Consider the following 21,356-nt stretch of genomic DNA (forward strand, 5'->3'; position numbering starts at 1 on the left):
CCCTTTGGGCTTTCCCTTCTTTTTAGTTTGAATTAGCCTATATTATGAAGGGCCAGAAGTGCCAATCTGGAACTTCTGTGATCAAACCATATCTTGTTCGCAAGGAAGTGAGAATCAAAAGAGAATTAAACGGCCAAAGCCCATTCCAATATTTTTTATGTTAAAATTATCTCATCGGTATCCGCTCTAATCTTCCTAAACTCTAAACGCAAGAATGGAGAGAGCTTCGATATGAACATCATGAACTTTGAATCCAAAGCAAATATTGCAACTACTTAAGGGCTAGCTTTGCCATTGGGTCGAATTTAACTACTTCAATAGGTCCCTTGGCCACTGTAACTTAGGAGGTTGCCGTTCTTTTGTTTACACAAATCATAAATTCTTGACTAAATTGAGATCATATAGTTACTATATTTTTGGAGTGAAGTTTAATGTTAGTTGAGAACATGGATTGATTCTTGAATATTCTAGCATGAGTGTTATATAACCGTAACTGCAGAACATGGATTACTATAATTCAAGTATTCTAGCCCACAACAAATAGTCAGATTTGTGGCATGTAAATAAATGGTCTGACTTTTAGGATTGCAAATCTCCGTGATGGATCGTTTAGTTTACAGTACAATTTTTTATGCTAAGGATCCTTTAGAGAGACAATAGCAGAGTATATTTTCGTCATTGCTCAAATTGCTAGCTTATCATGACTTGTCAAAACTAATATCGATATTATGGATTCCAGTGAGAAACAGAAAGAATTTATAACCTCATGATTAGAAAGAACTCAAGCTTTTATTTCTGAATTTTCGATGATCTTTCAATGAAGGAGAGGAGTCCTTTTTATAGGAGGAGGATCTTCTACAATCACATGGACCGGTACAATAATCACACTAGATGGAAAAAGGACTTTTCAGACATACAGGACTCGAGGACAATAATCACACTAGATGGACAAACGACTTTTCGAACATACAGGACCCAAGTACAATTATCACACACATTTTTTCTGATCGAACGGACCCACTTTTGATGGAGCATAATTTACTTTAATAAAGAAAACAATGCTTTATCAATTTACTGAACGCTCAGGATTTAGTTTCTATCCACTCATCAATGCAGACGTAACATCGCCGCTATCTATTTTCTTCAATTCCTGCACAGGGCCACAGGCTGCACCTCTCTGACTACTATATCAGCTGCGCACTTCCGTGTCAGCGTTGAGTTCCAGTGGTTCTTAATAGAGTTATCAGTTCGGCCATTAAGGAGCCTCGCTATAGACGCCCACTTGTTACCATACTTTGTGTGCGCCTTCAGAATGATCTCATCCTCCTTGGGCGTAAACGGCCATTGCTCAACTTCCGGTGACAGCTGGTTGCACCACCGCAACCTGCAAGACTTCTCCAATCTCCCAGGAATAATCTGCTTATCACAGCCCAATTCCTAGCCCCATGTAGCTGTACCAACTTCTGTAATTGCTCGTCTTCTTCCAGACTCCATGGCCTCTTAATCCTATCGCCGCTGTCGTGAGATGCCATTGGTACGTGTAAAAAAACTTAACCTTAATATAGATATAGATACAACTTTTTATGTACAGACGGGTCTTGAGGAAGACGACGACGATGATATAAAGGGAAAAATTAGGGTAATTGAAAGGACCAGTTAAAGAGGGAAGGGGAGAAGCTTTACAGTTACCGATTATAAAAGGTAAGCGGTTAATGGACAGCTGGAAGGAACACGTGTCTCTGCGTAAATGAATGGAGTTAGGAAAAAATTGCCGGAAAATATCACGGTTTGGAATGAGAAAATAATATATTTCCATAAAAATCACGTGAAATATAAGGAAACAAATTTTCTCACATGAAAATAAGGAAATAATTTATTTCCAAAAAAACATACACCCTAATTTGGGTCACAAACCCAACAATCTCAACCTTGACCCAAATTCTGATGCAACAAATAAAACTCTAAGATTTCAAATCTGTCTGCATCGAAATAGCCAATCTCCTCAACACAGTAATCAAAACTCTCCAAACCAAACCGTTGTCCCCTACAAGGCGTCCATAAGCGACACCTGAATCCAAATTTGGGTTCCCAAAATTTCACTGAGGAATTACTATTAACCAAACAGGGTCGAAGCACACTGTAGCAAAAATCATACCACATGCTGGATTAAAAGGCCCCTTGCTAGAAATGTCGCCTTTAACGTCCCCAAAAGCATCCTAGACATTATTGACACCACGGTGCCTAAGCTTTATGAGTCCAATCCTAGCAAATGAACACAGTGTATCCGTTGAAATTGGTGGCAAAATGGAATCACCAACGTTCCCTCGAGCAATGTTTTAAACCGACCCAGAGCCCATCACAAGAGGTATTGTACCAAATTGAATATCCACCACGATACTGAATTTGTCCAGATGTTTCTTAACTGGTTCTACGCTCTCCTGCTAGATGTACAACTGAGACCTTCTCCGTCGTTCTAGTACGATAGGACACCCTTTTGGACCTTCAAGACTCTACTTTCACTAGAGAATTTATACCCTTTTTACATTCATAGTACTAAACGATATGAGATTCTTTTTCAGGTCTAGAATATATTGAACCTGATCAATAGTTTTGATCATCTCATCCTGTAACTTTAGTCTTACTCGACCGATTCCAACAATACAGCAAGACTCGTTGTTCCCCATCATAACTCTACCTTATTGAACAGCCTCATATGTCTGAAACAAATTTCAATTGGAACACATATGATGCGAACATGCTGAACAGAAAATCTACTCCTCGTTAGGCCTAGATTCAACGTCAGATACTACGATCAACATTACATCTCCACCATCTGAAAAATCCTCAACTACATTTGTTTCGTCTAAAGTCAAAAGTTACGCTCAACAATTTGCAGCTAAATCACCTTTAGCTTGCAACTTATCCCAATCTTTTCGAATATGTCCCTTACGTCTGCAGTAGAAGCAAACCACCATGAGATACAATAGTTTCCTCATCCCTCGATGTAGGTCCAACCAAATGCTTCAACTTCTTCTTTGAATGCAAAGCATCATAGACATCATCTATAATTAAAGTATCAAGACTATACAAAATGGTGTCCCGAAACGACGCATAAGAGCCTGGCAGCGAACATAACAGGATCAAGGTAAGATCTTCTTCATCGTACTTAACTTCCAACATCTCCAAATTTGCGATAATTTCTTTGAACACAGAAATATGATCCTCCAACGACCCTCATTCCACCATGCGATGAAAATACAGCTTCTGCTTTGGAGCCAGTTTATAAGTAAGACTCTTGGTCTTACATAATTGCTCCAGTTTCAACCACAAAGCAGTTGTTGTTTTCTCTTTCAAAACATCCTGCAAAATATTATTGGATAGATGAAGATAAATCAATGACAAAGCCTTTCGATCCCTCCGTTGTTTCTCCTCCATTGTCCAATTAGCAGGTATCTTTTCAAAACTTAGCCACACATCATCCAAATCCAACGGCGCCAAAATAGCTCTTATCTTTACTTACCACAAAGAAAATCTTGTGTTGCGATCAAATTGTGGAATATCATACTTTAAAGCAACCATCTCTGAAAAACCTCAACCAATCCACAACAATAACCAAGCTCTGATACCACTTTTTGAACCCGGAAGAATTGTAATAAATGAGATTAATGACATGATATGAAGAATGAAGATCGCAACGAGAAGTAAGATTTAAAAGTAAATAAATTAACAAAGAGAGTTAATCACAGAAGCACGACATTTTATTAATCGATAATATGGAGAGAAATACAAAAACTCAGCAATTCTTACTTGAACAAATAAGAGAATACCATTATTTATAATTACATGGCATAGCATAAAGATGGAAATAATGTGAAATAAGAAAATAATATATTTTCATAAAAATCACGTGAAATATAATGAAACAATTTATTTTCAAAAAAAATCCACTCTAATTTGGGTCACAAACAACAAAAGATACTCTTAAAAGTTTGATATATTAAATATACATGTTATTGGCCTCGATTCAGTCTTTAGTCTCAAATAATAGATCATTAGATTTTCCATGAGACAAAGCAAGAACCTAGGCTACAATTCCTGCATCAAGTGCCTTCACCCAGGCTTCTTCATCAATCACTCTCCTACGCGCAACATTGATGATCCTCTCTCCTTTTTTTCATCTTTGATAAATTTTCATCATTGAAAACTTAATATGTAGAAGACGCCAGTGGCATGTAAAATGCGGTGAAATTAGTAGATGCACTAGCTTCATCAAAGCTCATAAGCTCTATACCTATTGCATGGGCACGGTCAATAGGGGTATATGAGTCATGCGCAATTACATCCATACCTAGCCCCTTGGTATGTCTAACAACTTCTGATCCAACTTTCCCAAAGCCCATAACTACAAGTGATACACCTACATATTTATTCCTCAGCCATTTACTTGGATTGATTACGACATAATAAATTGAAGATAAGTTAAACATAAGAAGAAGTCCTAACATATGGATGGAATGGCCTTTGCATTCAGAAGAGCTGAGATCCATGAATCTTCAAATCATCAAGGGAACAAAAATATTCCTAACACAAACTCTGTTGTTTGTGTTGTTGGATTATATTTCAAATTACAGTACCTTAGTTTGTTATCAGCACACAGTAAGGTTCCTCAAAACAAAAATAGTATCGGTACCTACATGCACTATACCCTTTAGTTAAAGTTTCTTGTATTATAGGAACAAAAGAATCAACAGACAAGTAGAAGACCTTTACCACTACTTTACAAAATAAATAAGTCCACTTACAATCTAATATTAGGAAACGAGACCTCACTATTCAATGCAGTTATACTCATGCGTAGAAGTGGTTAAATGTACCAAAAGAAAAGCTCAAAGGAAAGGCATCAATGCTTAAAGTGAAGAATGTTGAATATTTATGAAATTTAAACATTATGAACTTTACATAGTTGCCAAAATCTTCATATCAAATCACCAAGAAAAATAATTAATACGGAACATACTTGATCCATTGAATTTTGAATTATAATTTTTGAATCTTGTCTTACGAATCTTTAACCTTTATTCGTAATTATGGATTCTTGAATTCTTCTCCTTGATTCTTAAATTCTTTTATGTGAGTTTTGGATTTTTTTCTTCAATATGCTTTCTCTATTAATTCTTGAATTGAAGGGATAACAAGAAGAATGAGAAAAAGTTGTATTTAAATTGGAGACCATAACTCTATATAATTTCCATATGCATTTCACCCATCATGAAATACAGCTCTAAAGGATTCTGGTTTTTACATATATAATCTGACCCATACTTTATTTAGATGCTCTAAGTCCAATTACTTAATTCTTTATTATATCACTTTAATTTTGGATTTAACTTTAAAATAGTCTTTATATACAATTAATTACATATGTCGGTCCACATGACAAATTAATAATTTTCCAACAATCTTCCACTTGGGCCACATATATTGCCTTATATATGTGCGTAACTTTATGAGCTCAATACTTTTGCTATCATAACCAAAAGGTATCTCCAAACAATCTCGTCCATTAATTTTGCTAAGATCAAATCGATTTTTGTTACAAATAGCATAACTAAATCCATCAATGATCATGTATATCAACACAATCAAATGACATAGATCAAGTAATGTATAATATGGAAATTACATGTAATGTGATCTAAACATGCATATTTCCAATTGATCATACTTTATTCTTTAATACCTTATACTTTAATGAGATAACAAAAAAAAAATCCTTTAATCAAAGTGAAATTGTACCAAATACTTTATTACTGAAACAAGCTTGAATGTGCACAACCAAAATTATATGTCAAAAAGACAACATCAAAAATTACAAACTTCTACTAAATTAGGATATCATCAAAATGCACAACACCTATGTGAGCATTGTGCTAATTGATAAGTGTGTTTTTGCACACTTATTTAGATCATAAGCATGACTTAATTACGAGCAAAATGTTTAAATTGTAACTTAATCTCGTTGAATTCATGCAATGTAGGTGTTTCTATGAAAATGGTGGAATTCAGGAGAAAAGAGCGAAAAATGACTAAAATGGAGCAAAGTGATAGTTCAGGGACTAAGGATGCAAATATTCAAAGTTGAACTAAAAGGAAACCCGGGAACGTAACTATGCTAAGTATGAACTCGAAAGCGATACAAGATGATTGGAAGAAGAAGAAATTGCAAAGGGACTAAAATGAAGAAGAATGAAAGTTCAAGGACCAAAATGGACTTTTTGCATAGTTGGTAGCACTATTCGACCCTCTATGCGGTCGCATAGAGGCCACCCGAGAATAAATTCTTAAAAATTTTTACTCTATGAGACTGCATAGAAATGTACTATGCGGTCGCATAGAAAATTCGGGGGCCGATTCTGCAGTTTTCTTATTTCGCCGAAACTCTTATGGAAACAAAATTTTTGGGGTCCTATATAAACGAAAACTTGACCAAAATGAAGGGGACGGTGATTTTAGAAGAAAAATAGAGATTTTGAAGGAGAAAACGAAGAGAGAACAAGAGAAAAATATTGTGTCAATTGAAGAATTAATTGAAACTTGATTCGGATGATAACGTTTCTTCAACTATTTTTGTATTTTCTTCTTTTTAGCATGTTAGGCTAGATTTTTCATGTACTAGGAGATCAATGAACCTTGCAATACAATTTTTGATTTGAAGATTTGACATATTTAAGCACATGTTCCGGAGTTGAATGATTTATACGTTTTTATTTCCATATTATTATTGTGCACGTAATTATATGATTTTGGTGGCCTGTTTTATGCATTGGAGAGAAAGAAAATGGGCTCGATATGGTATAAATCATCATAGTGTCCGATAGGGGATAGAAATATACCTCTATGCCTCGTGTGAATTGTTGAATATTCATGAAATCATAATGCATTCATATATGTTAGTATTTATCATAGAGATATAGTCGAATCACATATTGAGGTAGGTTTGGCATTGCTCGAGAGATATTACTAAATTAAAATAGGAATATTAATTCATCAATTGTGGGAATGTGTGTTGAATTTGCATAATTAAAAGTTGAACGGGTGTTGCTTGGGAATTCATGATCCTAGTGCATTAGTAATTCATTAATTCCATAAATTATCGTAGACTACATCCAGGTTATTTTGCATTTAGTATAAGTTTCCCACTCATAATTGCATCATAATTCACATCTTCCTTAGTTAAAACACAACAAATACATCTTACTTTCGTGTTTCGGTTAAGGTTATAATAGGTTGGTTTAAACTAATTCAATCCATGTGTGATCGATATTTGGACTCATAATCCATTCTACTACTTGTTAATGAACTGTACACTTGCGGTGGGTTTTAAATCGAAAGAAATAATTTCGTGAACAAGTTTTTGGCGCCGTTTCCAGGGATTGAAATTTAGTTTAATTTTATCTATTGTGACACTAATTTGAACTTACCTAGATTAGTAGTAGTTAGCTTACTAAACTTAGTTTATTGTTTACTTTAATTTAATTTTGTGCTATTTTTACTATCTCAGGGCTTGTATGCAAAGAGCACCTGATCAAGATTTGGTTTCCATTGATCCAGAGATCGAATGCACATTACGTCACAAGCAAAGAGAAGCAAGAGCAGCACAACAAATTCAAAAAGACCAAAAACAGCAACAACAGATGGCTAACGAGCAAAATCGCCTGGTAATTCAACTCAACGAAGGCGCGGGGGTTGAAGATGAAGAGAATATGGTACTTGGGGACTTCATGGCACCATTGGTGGTCCAGAGTCAATCTAGCATTGTATATCCTCCATTTGGGCAACCGAACTTCTAGCTTAAAACAAATGTAATTCAACTATTTTAGAATGGGCATCAATACCATAGATGGCTAATGAGAATCCACATAAACACATATCCCGATTTCTGGACATGTGCCAACACTTTAGGTACAGGGTTATCTTAGAGGATGCTATAAGACTGCGATTGTTTCCACACACTTTGCGGGATAAAGCACTTGAATGGCTGGATTCACTTCCCGTCGCAAGCATCACCACTTGGAACGACCTAGCCCACAAATTCTGTACCAACTTCTTCTCGCCAGCTAAGGTAGCAAAAATGCGGTATAATATATTTATATTCAACCAAGGCGAGTCCGAATCATTTGAAGAGGCCTGGAATCGCTTCAAAAATATGTGAAGGAAATGTCCTCAGCATGGCTTTGATAAAAAGACACAAATCCGATTTTTCTACACTAGATTACTTCCATCCTTCAAGAGCATGGTAGATTCATCATCCGATAGGTCAATCTCCACGAGAACAATTGACGGAGCATGGGAACTGTTTGAGAGAATGGCTAAAACTTCAGCCATGTGGTCTATAGATCGAGTGGTTCAAAAGAGAACGTCGGGGATTTATGAAGTAGATACTTACTCAGCATTATCCGCAAAGATAGACTCCTTATTCCATAAGGTTGAGAGAATTTCACAGACCGCCAATACAAAACAAGTCAAGAAGCCAAGCTGTGAAGAATGTGGAGCAGACCACAATACTGTCAATTGTCCAATTCTTACACAAGGGATCGAACATGCAGATTTTATGCAATGGGGTCAACACCAACAGAATAATCCACATTCGAAAACCTTCAATCAGGGCTGGAGAAAACATCCAAACTTCTCGTGGAGTAACAAGAATCAAAACAGACCACAAGGTCAATTTCAGTAGTATGATAAAAAGCCACTATTGGAAGAGATGCTTGAGAAGTTCATGGCAATGACTAATCAGTACATGGAGGCCAACATCCAGTTTATGTGAAAGACAGACGCAACTCTCCAAGATCAAAGTGCTACAATCAAAAATTTGGAGATGCAAATGGGACAGATAGCAATCTCCATGACAATACAGCACCAGGAAACCTACCCAGCAACACTGAAATCAATCCTAAGGAGCACACAAAAGCTTTAACAACCAGAAGTGGAGTATAACTACCGGAGATACATGTAAAAAGTCCGGTAGCTAGCAAGGAATCAGTGCCTATCTAAAATGACGAGATTGTGGAACATATTGAACAAACAACAGAGGATGTTGCCAAGAAGAGTTCCAATACATCATGGTTACAACTACCAGTTATATCAACCCTCATGAGCCACCTATTCCATTCCCACAGAGGTTGAAAAAGCACAAATTGGATCAGCAATACAGTAAATTTCTTGAAGTCTTCAAGAAACTACACATCAACATCCTATTTGCTGAGGCACTTGTTTAGATGCCAAGCTATATAAAAATCCTAAAGGATATCCTCTCTAACAAGCAAGAGATAGAAGAAAATGAAACAGTGATGCTAACTGAGGAATGCAGTGCCAGAATCCAGAAAAAGTTGCCTCCAAAACTAAAGGATCCAGGGAGTTTTACTGTACCTTGCACTATTGAAAATTGTCATTTTGATAAAGTTTTGTGTGATTTAGGTGCAAGTATTAATTTGAGCCTCTCTCTATTTTCAGGAAACTCTGCTTGGGAGAAGCTAAAGCCACAACAGTGACACTACAGTTAGCAGATCGATCATTTACACATCTAAGAGAGATCATTGAAGATGTGTTGGTAAAAGTAGAAAAGTTTATATTTCCAGCAGATTTTCTCATTTTAGACATGGAGAAAGATAAGGATGTTCCACTCATATTGGGACGACCTTTCTTAGCTACTGAAGGAGCGATTGTCGATGTTCAGAAAGGGCAGCTTCTATTGAGGTTTGGCGAAGAACATATCTCTTTCAACATGTTCAAGGTAATGAAATTTCCCACTAAGTCAGACAGCTGCCTCCAGACCGAGGTAATTGACAGAATAATTCAAGATACATTTCGGCTACATCATCCTTCCAATGCATACGAGGCATGCATTACACATTCTCAATCCACTCACACTGATTCGAGTGAGATTGAAACATGTGCATGGTTTTTGGGAACTAATCCACCATTCATGCGCAAGCATCGCTTCAAAAAACTAGGAACTAGGACTACAAAGTCAATGCCATCTATTCAGCAACCTCCCAAGTTAGAACTCAAACAATTGTCACCACACCTTCGATATGCTTACTTGGAGGAGTCTTCTACACTCTCGGTTATTATTTCAAATATTGTCAGTGAAGTAGAGGAAGAGAGACTACTTCGGGTGCTGAAGGAGAATAAAATAGCCATTGGATAGTCAATTGTAAATATCGAGGAGATCAGTCCATTGCTATGCATGCACAAAATACTCATAGAGGAAAATTTCAAGCCAAGCATTGATGGTCAACGGAGATTGAATCCAAACATGAAGGAAGTGGTTAGGACTAAGGTATTGAAGTTGCTCAATGCAGGCGTCGTCTACCCAATATCAAATAGTGCATGGATCATTCCAGTGCAGGTTGTTCCAAAGAAGAAAGGTATCACAGTGGTGCAGAACGAGAAAAATGAGTTGATTCCTACAAGAACAGTGACTGGATGGAGAGTTTGCATCAATTACTGCAAACTAAATGCTGCGACTCGAAAGGATCATTTTCCACTACCATTCATTGATCAGATGTTGAAGAGACTAGCAGGGCACTCACATTACTATTTTTTGGATGGGTACTCCGAGTATAATCAGATTCTAGTAGCACCTGACGACCAGGAGAAGACAACTTTCACATGTCCCTACAGTACCTTTATATACCGTAGGATGCTCTTTGGTTTGTGCAATGCCTTTGCCACCTTTCAGTGCTGCATGATGGCTATCTTTTCTGATATGATTGATAAATTCATAGAGGTATTCATGGACGACTTCTCAGTGTTTGGGTCTTCATTTGATGAATGTTTGGAGCATCTGAGTCCTATGTTACAGTGGTGTACGGAGACCAACTTGGTATTGAATTGGGAGAAATGTCACTTTATGATATAAGAGGACATCATAATAGGACACAAAATATCAGCAAAGGGTATTGAGGTGGACAGAGCAAAGATTCAGGTGATCAAGAAATTACCGTCACAACATCAATGAAAGGTGTTCGTAGCTTCCTTGGGCATGCCGGGTTCTACAGAAGGTTCATAAAGGATTTCTGTGCTGTTTGTTAATGAAGGAATTCACATTTGAGTTCACGGATGAGTGTTTGATGGCTTTTAATACCTCGAAAGAGAAGTTGACTTCAGCACCCGTGATCATCACACCGGATTGGAACCTGCCATTTGAATTAATGTGCGACCTCAGTGATTTTGCTGTTGCGGCCATATTGGGAAACGGAGAAATAAGATATTTCATGTAATCTACTATGTAAGTAAGACCTTGAACGACGCTCAATTAAACTATGCCACTATAGAGAAAGAGCTCCTTGCCCTAGTCTACGCCTTTGACAAATTTCGATCATATCTTGTAGGGTCAAAGGTCATTGTTTACACAGATCATGCTGCCATCAAGTACTTAACGAAAAAGAAGGATGCCAAGCCACGTCTCATTCATTGGATACTGCTGCTTCAAGAGTTTGATCTGAAAATCAAGGATAAAAAGGGCAGTGAAAACGTGGTAGCAGACCACTTGTCTCGACTTGAGACCACAGAGCAGACAGAGACCGTGGAAATCAATGAAGTCTTCCGAGATGAATAGATTTTTGGTGTGGGGAAGGCACCCTGGTATGCTGACATAATTAACTACCCAGGTCTATCGTTCTGCCAGATTACTCAAGTCAACAGAAGAAGAAATTTTTTGCTGAACTGAAGTATTATTTTTGGGAGGATCCCATTCTATATAGGTGAGGAGTTGATCAAATCGTTCGTCGTTGCGTACCTGAGGAAGAAGTGCCCTTAATACTAGAACATTGTCACTCATCTACATAAGTAAGGCATTTTGGTGCTTCAAAAATAGTGGCGAAGATCCTTCAGTCAGGTTTTTACTGGCCTCCATTGTTTAAGGATGCCTTTAAATTCATGAAAATGTGTAACCGATGTCAACGCACCGGGAATATATCCAGGAGAAATGAAATGCCTCTGAACAGTATCTTGGAGGTAGAACTATTCGACGTCTGGGGGATCGACTTCATGGGGCCATTTCTCCCATCATTCTCTAATCAGTACATACTGGTGGCTGTGGACTACGTATCGAAGTGGGTGGAAGCCTTTACATTGCCTACCAATGATGGGAAGGTGGTGATTGATTTTCTAAAGGAAAATATTTTCCCCAGCTTTGGTACACTAAGAGCTATAATCAGTGACGGGGGCAAACATTTCTGCAACCGCCAATTTGAATAGTTGTTGACTAAATATGGCGTTAAACATCGTGTGGCCACCGTATATTATCCTCAAACCAGCGAACAGGTTGAAGTGTCTAATAAACAATTAAAGTGAATACTTGAAGTCACAGTAAGCTCTTCACGGAAAGATTGGTCTAAGAAGTTGGACGACGCCTTGTAGGCCTATAGGACTGCATTCAAGACTCCTATAGGGATGTCATCATATTAACTGGTTTTCGGGAAGGCATACCACTTACCTCTTGAGATAGAACACCATGCTTATTGGATAGTGAAGAAATTGAATTTGGACTTGAAGGCTGCGGGTGAAAAATGCTTATCACAACTTAATGAGCTGGATGAGCTCAGAATGGAGGCCTACGAAAATTCAAAACTCTACAAAGAACGCACCAAGAAGTGGCATGATATGCATATTCAGAGATGTGAATTTAAAGTGGGGCAAAAAGTGTTACTCTACAACTCTAGGCTTAAGTTGCTTCCAGGAAAGCTGCGATCGAGATGGTCTGGTCCCTATACTATTACACATGTATTTTTACATGAGCAGTTGAGATCACTCATGACAATAAGGGGACATATAAGGTCAATGGATAGCGTTTAATGCACTATTGGAGAGGCGATTTCTCAAAGGAAAAGTCTGCCGTTCATCTTAGACCACCAGAATGACACAATATGGTAAAATCGAGCTATCGACTATAACCTAGCGCTGGGTGGGAGGCAACCCACTGTATCCTTCGATTTATTTTACTTGTCACATTATTTTAGGAGTTGTTTAATTTTCGCATTTGCATTTTTTTTAGGTCATCGATCTTTCACGTATACTAGTCTAAGCATTACACGTGTAAGGTGGTATGAGTCAAGTTGATTGAAGTTGTTGTGGGGGATTGAGTGTGAAGCACACATTTCGATGCACAAGGTCGTTCTTCATAAAAAATTTCAGAATGCGTTTCAAGTTTATTCCATAAATTGGTTTTGGTGTTAAGTCTTTCGGCAAGCACATATCCCATTGAATTGGAAGTTTCTAAATTTTTCGGGTGATATTAGCCAAGTCAAATTTTTAATTGAAAACCAACTTCGGGGGAAAATTTTAATTAAGCTATGCTTTGAGGGTTAAAATTGTAATTTTGATTAAAAAAAATTGTTTATGCGATGGCATAGACATCTATGCGGTCGCATAGATATTAACTGAAAAGAAAAATTGGGGCATTTCTATCACTACGCGACCGATCGCATAGTATACTACTATGCGGCCGCATAGTAGTGACTCGGTCATGGATTTAGCCATGACCGAGTCACTCTCAATCATTTCCCCCCCTCTTCACACATCTCTCGCACCCTCACACCAACACACGGTAAGACACTTCACACAACACACTCACACATGACTCACACTCATATTACATAGCATTCTTCATCCCATTTACATCCTAAATCAATATTCCACACGTTCATTGCGAATTCATGATACATTCTCTCATTCCCTTTCTTCTATGATTTTTAGTTCGGTTCGAGATGAACCGAGAATTTTATGAGCATGATTGCGGAGAATGGGTAATAGGTAGTGGATGGATTGTGTATTTTGAACTTGGGTTGTGTTATGGATTGGTGGCACATTCAATATTTGGTATTTTGTAGGGTTTCCAAGTAATGCATGTTACATGTTCGATAAATTGCCTAAGTGAAGTTTGTTGTGCATTTTGTGGAATCTCGCATTTGACAATCTAAATATATAAATTAACATACACATTGTGATCGAATGCCATAGAAATTAAGCTGGAAGCACTCACTCACCAACCACACACATGTAGGCACCCATATTAGGTTCACGTCACTTCACAGCACCCACTTCGTCCCTTGAGTTAAGTGCTCGTACAACATCCAATGGGCATGAAATTTGAATATGTACCACTCCACACTAGGTACTTTCATATACCCAAAGGTTGCTCGAAAAAAATTCAATTTTTCTCGATGATGTCCGAGGTGAAAGTACGCACTTGATCATGGGTCACTTGACACAATTTGGATGTTTTCAGCTCAGCTTGTGTGTATGTTCTTATTTTGCATTCCTTATACGTTCTTGAGCATGTTTTCTATAAGTTTGCATATTACCACATGTACATACACATGAAAGGCCATGTAAAACATCAAATTCATTTTGCAACACATAGGCACATGGCTAGGTCACGACATGTCACAGCACCCTAAGTCCCCTACTTTACACCATCATTTGACACACCAAACAAAGTCCAATTGATTTGAAATTTGAGTATATGCTATATCTCATTGAATATTTTCATATGCCCAGAGATTATTCGGGAAAATTTTGATATTTTTTGATGATGCCCGAGGCCGAACATGCGCACTCGGTCATGGGTCCAATTTTTCAAATGTGCATATTTAGGCCTAGTTTTCTTAGTTTTTCATATTGGCACACTATTTACACTATATTGAATATCATGTTTTGAAGATTGCACACCAATGTGTTATATATCCATGTTGAAGCAAGTTTGGGGGATTTGTGAAATACATGCCTTGCTAATCTCATACCCTCTCTAGTTTTTCAACAAGAAGTTTAATGAATGTTATTTTTGCACCTTTGCAGGATGCCTCCAAAAAGAACATCAAAAGGAAAAGAGAAGGTTGGTTCTGCATCTAGCACAGTCTGGACTAGAGAGCCCGAAGGGAGTGTCAGGAGATTTCTATCCTCAGACACAGCAGCCCGTTACACCAATGTCGTTCGCGAGTAGGGATGAAAGGTAAGTTAAGTTGGAAGATTTCCTCGATTTTGAATTAATTTATTTAATCTACAACTGTGGTTGAGAGAAAGTAATTAAAAGATCCAGTGTATGAGAATATGGTGAAGGAGTTCTATGTCAACTTCAATACAGAAATCGACACGCCTGGATCAGATCATCTACATCAAACATGGGTTCAGGGTAAATGGATTATGTTTTCACCAGAAGTGATTCATGACTACTATCAGCTAACCTGAAATAATGTGGTCCCAGTCCCACATAATTTCAACTGGATTGAGGTTGCAGAAGTATTATTGGGACGTAAGAATGCTTGGCCTCTACCTACTGCAGATTGGTATCAGATTGATCTCACCCCATCTATAGCTATCCTATGGTTATTCATATGCCACAACATCGAGCCCATATCCCATAGGATGACATTCACGAATCAAAAGGCGGGGTTTATCTATCATTTGGTTCAGGGAAACAAGATTGACTTTGCCACATACATCTACAACCAAATACACATTATAGGCACGTGGGGAGACAGGCACACCTCGCTGATTTTCCTAAGTTTGATAAGTGGGATATGTAAAGCTGCAGGCATACAAGTCCAGCCTGGGGAAGCACCAGAAAAAATGAGTCCCTATATCAAGAGCCTCACACTAGAGGCCTAGGACCGAGCCAGAGTTAAATATCAACAGAAGTTAGAAAATGAGCGACGCCGACAACAACAAGCTGAGGAAGGGCAAGCAGCTGGGGACTTCAAAATGCCACAAGTTCCTCCACCACTAGTTGACATTGATACCCAGTTGTTGAGGCAGATATTTGCCACTATGATAGGACACAATCGAGACATGCAGACTCTTCAGCAATCTTTTGGAGCAATGAGTACCACCATCCAGCAGGTGCAGAATGATATAGCAATCACAAGAAACTTCGCATCCAATGCCAACAGTGAGTCCCTTGTAGTGCAAAGAGAGATGAGTACCTTTGATGGGCGATTGAGAATGTACGTTGGCAGGATGGATGGTATACAGTGGTGAGTGAATGAGACATGGGACCGTTTAGGGAGCTTGGAGACCAGGGTTCAAGCCATGTAGGACCCAGCAGTCTAACATATTGAGAGAGATTTTATCCCGCCTTTCTCCCCCTCCTGGAGATGATGCTGTAGGACCCAACCTTCCATCATAGTCACCATATTGATTAGGGAGTCTTTTTTTACCTCATTTTGCTATTTTGTGTTCTTGTTTTTCTTTTTAAATTATACCATTTCAAATTAATTCTTACATTAAGGACAATGTACTGTATAAGTTTGGGGGATGGTGGCATAATTTAAAACAAATAGTCGGCATATAATTATTTTGCATTTTCACAGTCCATCTTTATTATTGAATAATTGTTGCATGATGCATGCTTGATGAGTGAGTGTTAATTATACTTTGGCATGCTTGTGTGGGCTTGATAGCATTTCCGGCTATGATGTGATTATTGGATTGGTATAATTCATAAACTTTGAATGTAGTGCTAAATAGATTAACTAATACTTGTGATGAAATACTTGACATTATCTATGCGCGCTATTCATGTTTGACATGTTAGGTGAATGACTGGATTTTGAGCATAAAGTAGGAAAAGAATGATAACCCTCTATCGAATTAACACGTAAATCACCTTAAGACAGTTTGGAATTGGTTGAGCTATTATAAGGAGCATTGAGATAAGTGGGGGCTCCGTGCATGAAGTTTTATTGTGTGGATTGCCTAGAGCAGCAATGTGAAGATTAGGTAAAAATCTTAAATTGAGGGTTGGTTTTGAAAACTAAGTGTTTAGAACAATAAGGGCATAAAATTAAATTGTGTGAATAAGACACTTCTTTTCATACCTTTATGATCGAGCAAGTAAGTCTGTAAGGATATTTTAAAATCTAGTGCCCTAAGGTTAACTGGTTGGGAGTCACTGGCCTAAACCTCGCTAAAAGGGTCATATAAAAAGCAAGAGGGAAAGAGGTTAATAAAAAGTCATCTGATCGAGCCTTTGTAACTCGAGTGAATAAGCCTGCAAGGGGTTAAAATTTGGTGCTCTAAAGCCAACTAGTTTGGGAGTCATCGACCTAAAGCTCGTTACATGGGTTGTATAGAAAGTAAATGAGAAGATGATAAAAAAAGGGAAATTGAGAAAAAGCAAAAGAGAGACAAAAACATGAAGAAAAGCCCTTACACATTTGGTTGAGGAAACTATACCTTTGAGGCAAGTCAAGTAACCTAGTTTAATCTTGAGTGTCGAAGCGATCAAACTTGGGAGAGCCTTTACTTGTTGAAATGTAAACTTATGATAGTGAGATCAATCCAAACTACGAAAGGGAGGAGACTACGGCTATGTAAACTCCTAAGATTAAAACATAACCCCGGGATAATTGAGTGAAAATAATAAGTTTGAGGGGTTGTGTATCTCTCGAGTGAGTGAGGATACATTTGACCACTTGGAATTGGGACTCAACCCATCAGAACTCACACACACACACATCAAGTATGCATTTAATAGGTAAAAGTTGATGTCATTTGTACACCGATAAATTTTAATAAAGTCAAATACTTAGTCCAATCTTGAGCCACGGCAGGGTATTAAGCCATGTTTGTTCAGAATTAAGTCACTAACTTGTTTGAGAACAAATAATAGTTCAAGTTTGGGGAGTTTGATAAGTGTATTTTTGCACACTTATTTAGATCACAAACATGACTTAATTACGAGCAAAATGTTTAAATTGTGACTTAATCTCATTGAATTCATACAATATAGGTGTTTCTATGGAAATGGTGGAATTCAGGAGAAAAGAGTCGAAAAAGGACTAAAATAGAGCAAAGTGATAGCTCAAGGACTAAGGATGCAAATATTCAGAGTTGAACTAAAAGGCAACCCGTGAATGCAACTATGCTAAGTATGAACTCGAAAGCGATACAAGATGATTGGAAGAAAAAAGAATTGCAAATGGACTAAAATGAAGAAGAATGAAAGTTCAAGGACCAAAATAGATTTTTTGCATAGTTGGTAGCACTATGCGACCCTCTATGTGGTCGCATAGAGGCCACCCGAGAATAAATTCTCAAAAAATTTTACTCTATGCGACTGCATAGAAATGTACTATGTGGTCGCATAGAGCAATTCGGGGGTCGATTCTGCAGTTTCCTTATTTCATCGAAACTCTGATGGAAACAAAATTTTTGGGGTCCTATATAAATGAAAACTCGACCAGAACGAAGGGGACGACAATCTTAGAAGAAAAAGAGAGATTTTGAAAAAGAAAACGAAGAGAGAACAAGAGGAAAACATCCCGCCAATTGAATAATTGATTGAAACTTCATTCGGGTGATGACGTTTTTTCAACCATTTTTGTATTTTCTTCTTTTTAGCATGTTAGGCTAGATTTTTCATGTACTAGGAGATCGATGAACCTTGCAATACGAGTTTTATTTTTATTTGGAGATTTGACATATTTAAGCACATGTTCCGGAATTGAATGATTTATACGTTTTTATTTCCATATTATTATTGTGCACGTAATTATATGATTTTGATGGCCTGTTTTATGCATTCGAGAGAAGGAAAATAGGCTTGATATGGTATAAATCATCATAGGGTCCGATAGGGGATAGAAATATACCTCTATGCCTTGTGAGAATTGTTGAATATTCATGAAATCATATGCATTCTTGTATGTTAGTATTCGTCATAGAGATATAGTCGAATCACATATTGAGGTAGGTTTGGCATTGCTCGAGAGAGATTGCTAAATTAAAATAGGAATATTGATTCATCAATTGTGGGAATGTGTGTCAAATTTGCATAATTAAAAGTTAAACGGGTGTTGCTTGGAAATTTGTGATCCTAGTGCATTAGTAATTCATTAAATCCATAAATTATCGTAGATTGCATTTAGGTCATTTTGCATTTAATATAAGTTTCTCACTCATAATTGCATCATAATTCACATCTTCCTTAGTTAAATCACAATACATACATCTTACTTTCGTGTTTCGGTTAAGGTCATAATAGGTTGATTTAAACTAATTCAATCCTTGTGGGATTGATACTTGGACTCATAATCCATTCTACTACTTGTTATTGAACCGTAGACTTGCGGTAGGTTTTAAATCGAAAGAAATAATTTCGTGAACACTCATGAAATATCTTGGGTGGTAGTCCTTTAGTAAATAAATTTGCTACCATGAAGTTTGTCCAATGTGTTCTATAGCAACCTGACCAATTTGAACTCTTTCTTTAACATCTAGGAATTTGATGTCTACAAATTTAGGTTTTGCTGAACTCCTATTGTTGTTTGAATACGAGAATGCTGATTTATTGTTACAAAATAACTCAAGAGATCTTTCAATTTCATCCAAATTTCGTAGCCATATTCCTTGATTGAATGCCTCATAACATTCTACAAACTCCGCTGCCATGGTTAAAGAAGTTATGAGTGTCTGCTTAGCACTATTACGGGATATAGCTCTTCCAGCCAGTAGGAGGACATAGCCCGATGTGGATCTCCTACCGTCTTGACATCCGGCTAAATCAGAATTAGAATAATCAATGATCTCCAATTGGTCTGATTTCCTGTATGTGAGTGTGTAATCTCTTATTCTCTATAAATATACCGCATAACCCACTTGAATGCCTTTCAATGATCCATCCAATGGTTACTTAAGTATCTACCTAACATTCCAACAATGAGTGTATATCCGGACGTGTGCATACCTGAGCATACATCAAGCTTCCAACTACCGAATATAGGGAATTTTCTGTATCTCCTTTCTTCAAGGTCATTTTTAGGATATTGATTGAAACTAAACTTGTCTTCCTTAACAACAGTCATATCTCTTGGTTTTCAATATGCATTTCATATCTCTTAAGTATCTTATCGATATAACTCTTTTGTCATAATCCAAGAATACCCCAAGAACAATTCCTGTGTATCTACATTCTTAATACAAAAGAAGCGCGATCAAAATTTTTTGTTTCAAAATTCTTTTGTAGAAATCTCTTAGTTTTGTGCAATAAGCCTATATCATTGCAGGCCAACAGTATGTCATTTACATACAATACCAGAAAAATATATTTACTCCCACTAAACTTATGATATACACAATCATCAACAGCATTTATCTCAAAACCAAACGAGATGATTATTTGATGAAATTTGTGATACCATTGAAGGGAAGCTTGCTTAAGCCCATAGGCTTCTTGTCCGTCTAAAGTTTATAAAGGATTTTGACAGTTGCTTTACTTGGAACTCTATTGAGAATATAAGCCACAATTTTTAATGTTTCTCCCCAAAGAGATTTTGGTAAGGTGGAATTACTAATCATACTCCTTACCATGTTTTTAAATGTTCCGTTTTGTCTTTCAGCAACACCGTTCATGCTAGGAAAGCCTGGCATTGGGTTACTATTGGATGATTCCACATTCCTCTAGAAATTCAACAAAATACACTAGACATTGTTCTCTTAATCCGTCATATCTACTACAATATTCATCACCACTGTCAGATCTAACGTGTTTTATTCTTTTGCAGAGTTGGTTTTCAACTTCGACCTCATAAGCCTTGAAATGTCCAGTGATTCAAATTTCTCATGAATGAAATATAGGTAGGCAAGCGAAAATAATTGGCTATGAACATAATAAATAACTATTAACCATTGCAGGAAGTCGAAGGGAATGGCCCACTGATATCCGTATAGATTAGTTCTTAGACGTTCGAAGTTCTATTGACATTTAAGCTCTTTTCATTTGTTTAATTCCTTTTAATACAATTTACATAAACACTCAAATATAAAAAATCACAGAAAACAAGAATTCCTTCTGATACAAGCTTCTCGATCCTATTTCGAGAAATATGACCTAAAAGATAATGCCATAATGGATCAAAATTCTCATTTGTTAATTTATGTTTAATATCTCGTGAATTCACATGCAAGATTTTATTATAAGAGGCAACTAGATTAAGGAAGTACAGATTATCATGTCCAGATAAAGAATTGGTATCCACAAGATTTGAGTCAAGAAAAAGACTAAATTTATTGTTTCTAAATGAACAAGAATAACCAAATTTGTCTAATATAGAAATAGAAACCAAATTCCGTCTAAAAAATTGTACCAAAAATGTCTCTTGCAAATCCAAATAAAAACTAATCTTTAATAATAATCTAAAAGTCTATATAGCCTCAACTTCAACTGATTTGTCATCGCCCACATAGATGAATCTTTTAGCATCAGTTCACTTTTGATTGTTTACGCAACCCCGCATAGACACTTATATAAGTAGTGACAACAGAATCAATCCACCAAGTATGTCTACGTACTA

At 37.1% G+C, this 21,356-nt stretch overlaps 1 pseudogene; it reads right to left on the minus strand.

Moving 5' to 3' along the window:
• Positions 1-767: 767 nt before the first annotated feature.
• On the minus strand, positions 768-1,767 carry LOC111410632 (annotated as a pseudogene).
• Positions 1,768-21,356: the final 19,589 nt, after the last annotated feature.

This window comes from Olea europaea, chromosome 15 (assembly GCF_002742605.1).
Source record: "Olea europaea var. sylvestris chromosome 15, O_europaea_v1, whole genome shotgun sequence".
Classification (NCBI taxonomy): Eukaryota; Viridiplantae; Streptophyta; class Magnoliopsida; order Lamiales; family Oleaceae; genus Olea; species Olea europaea.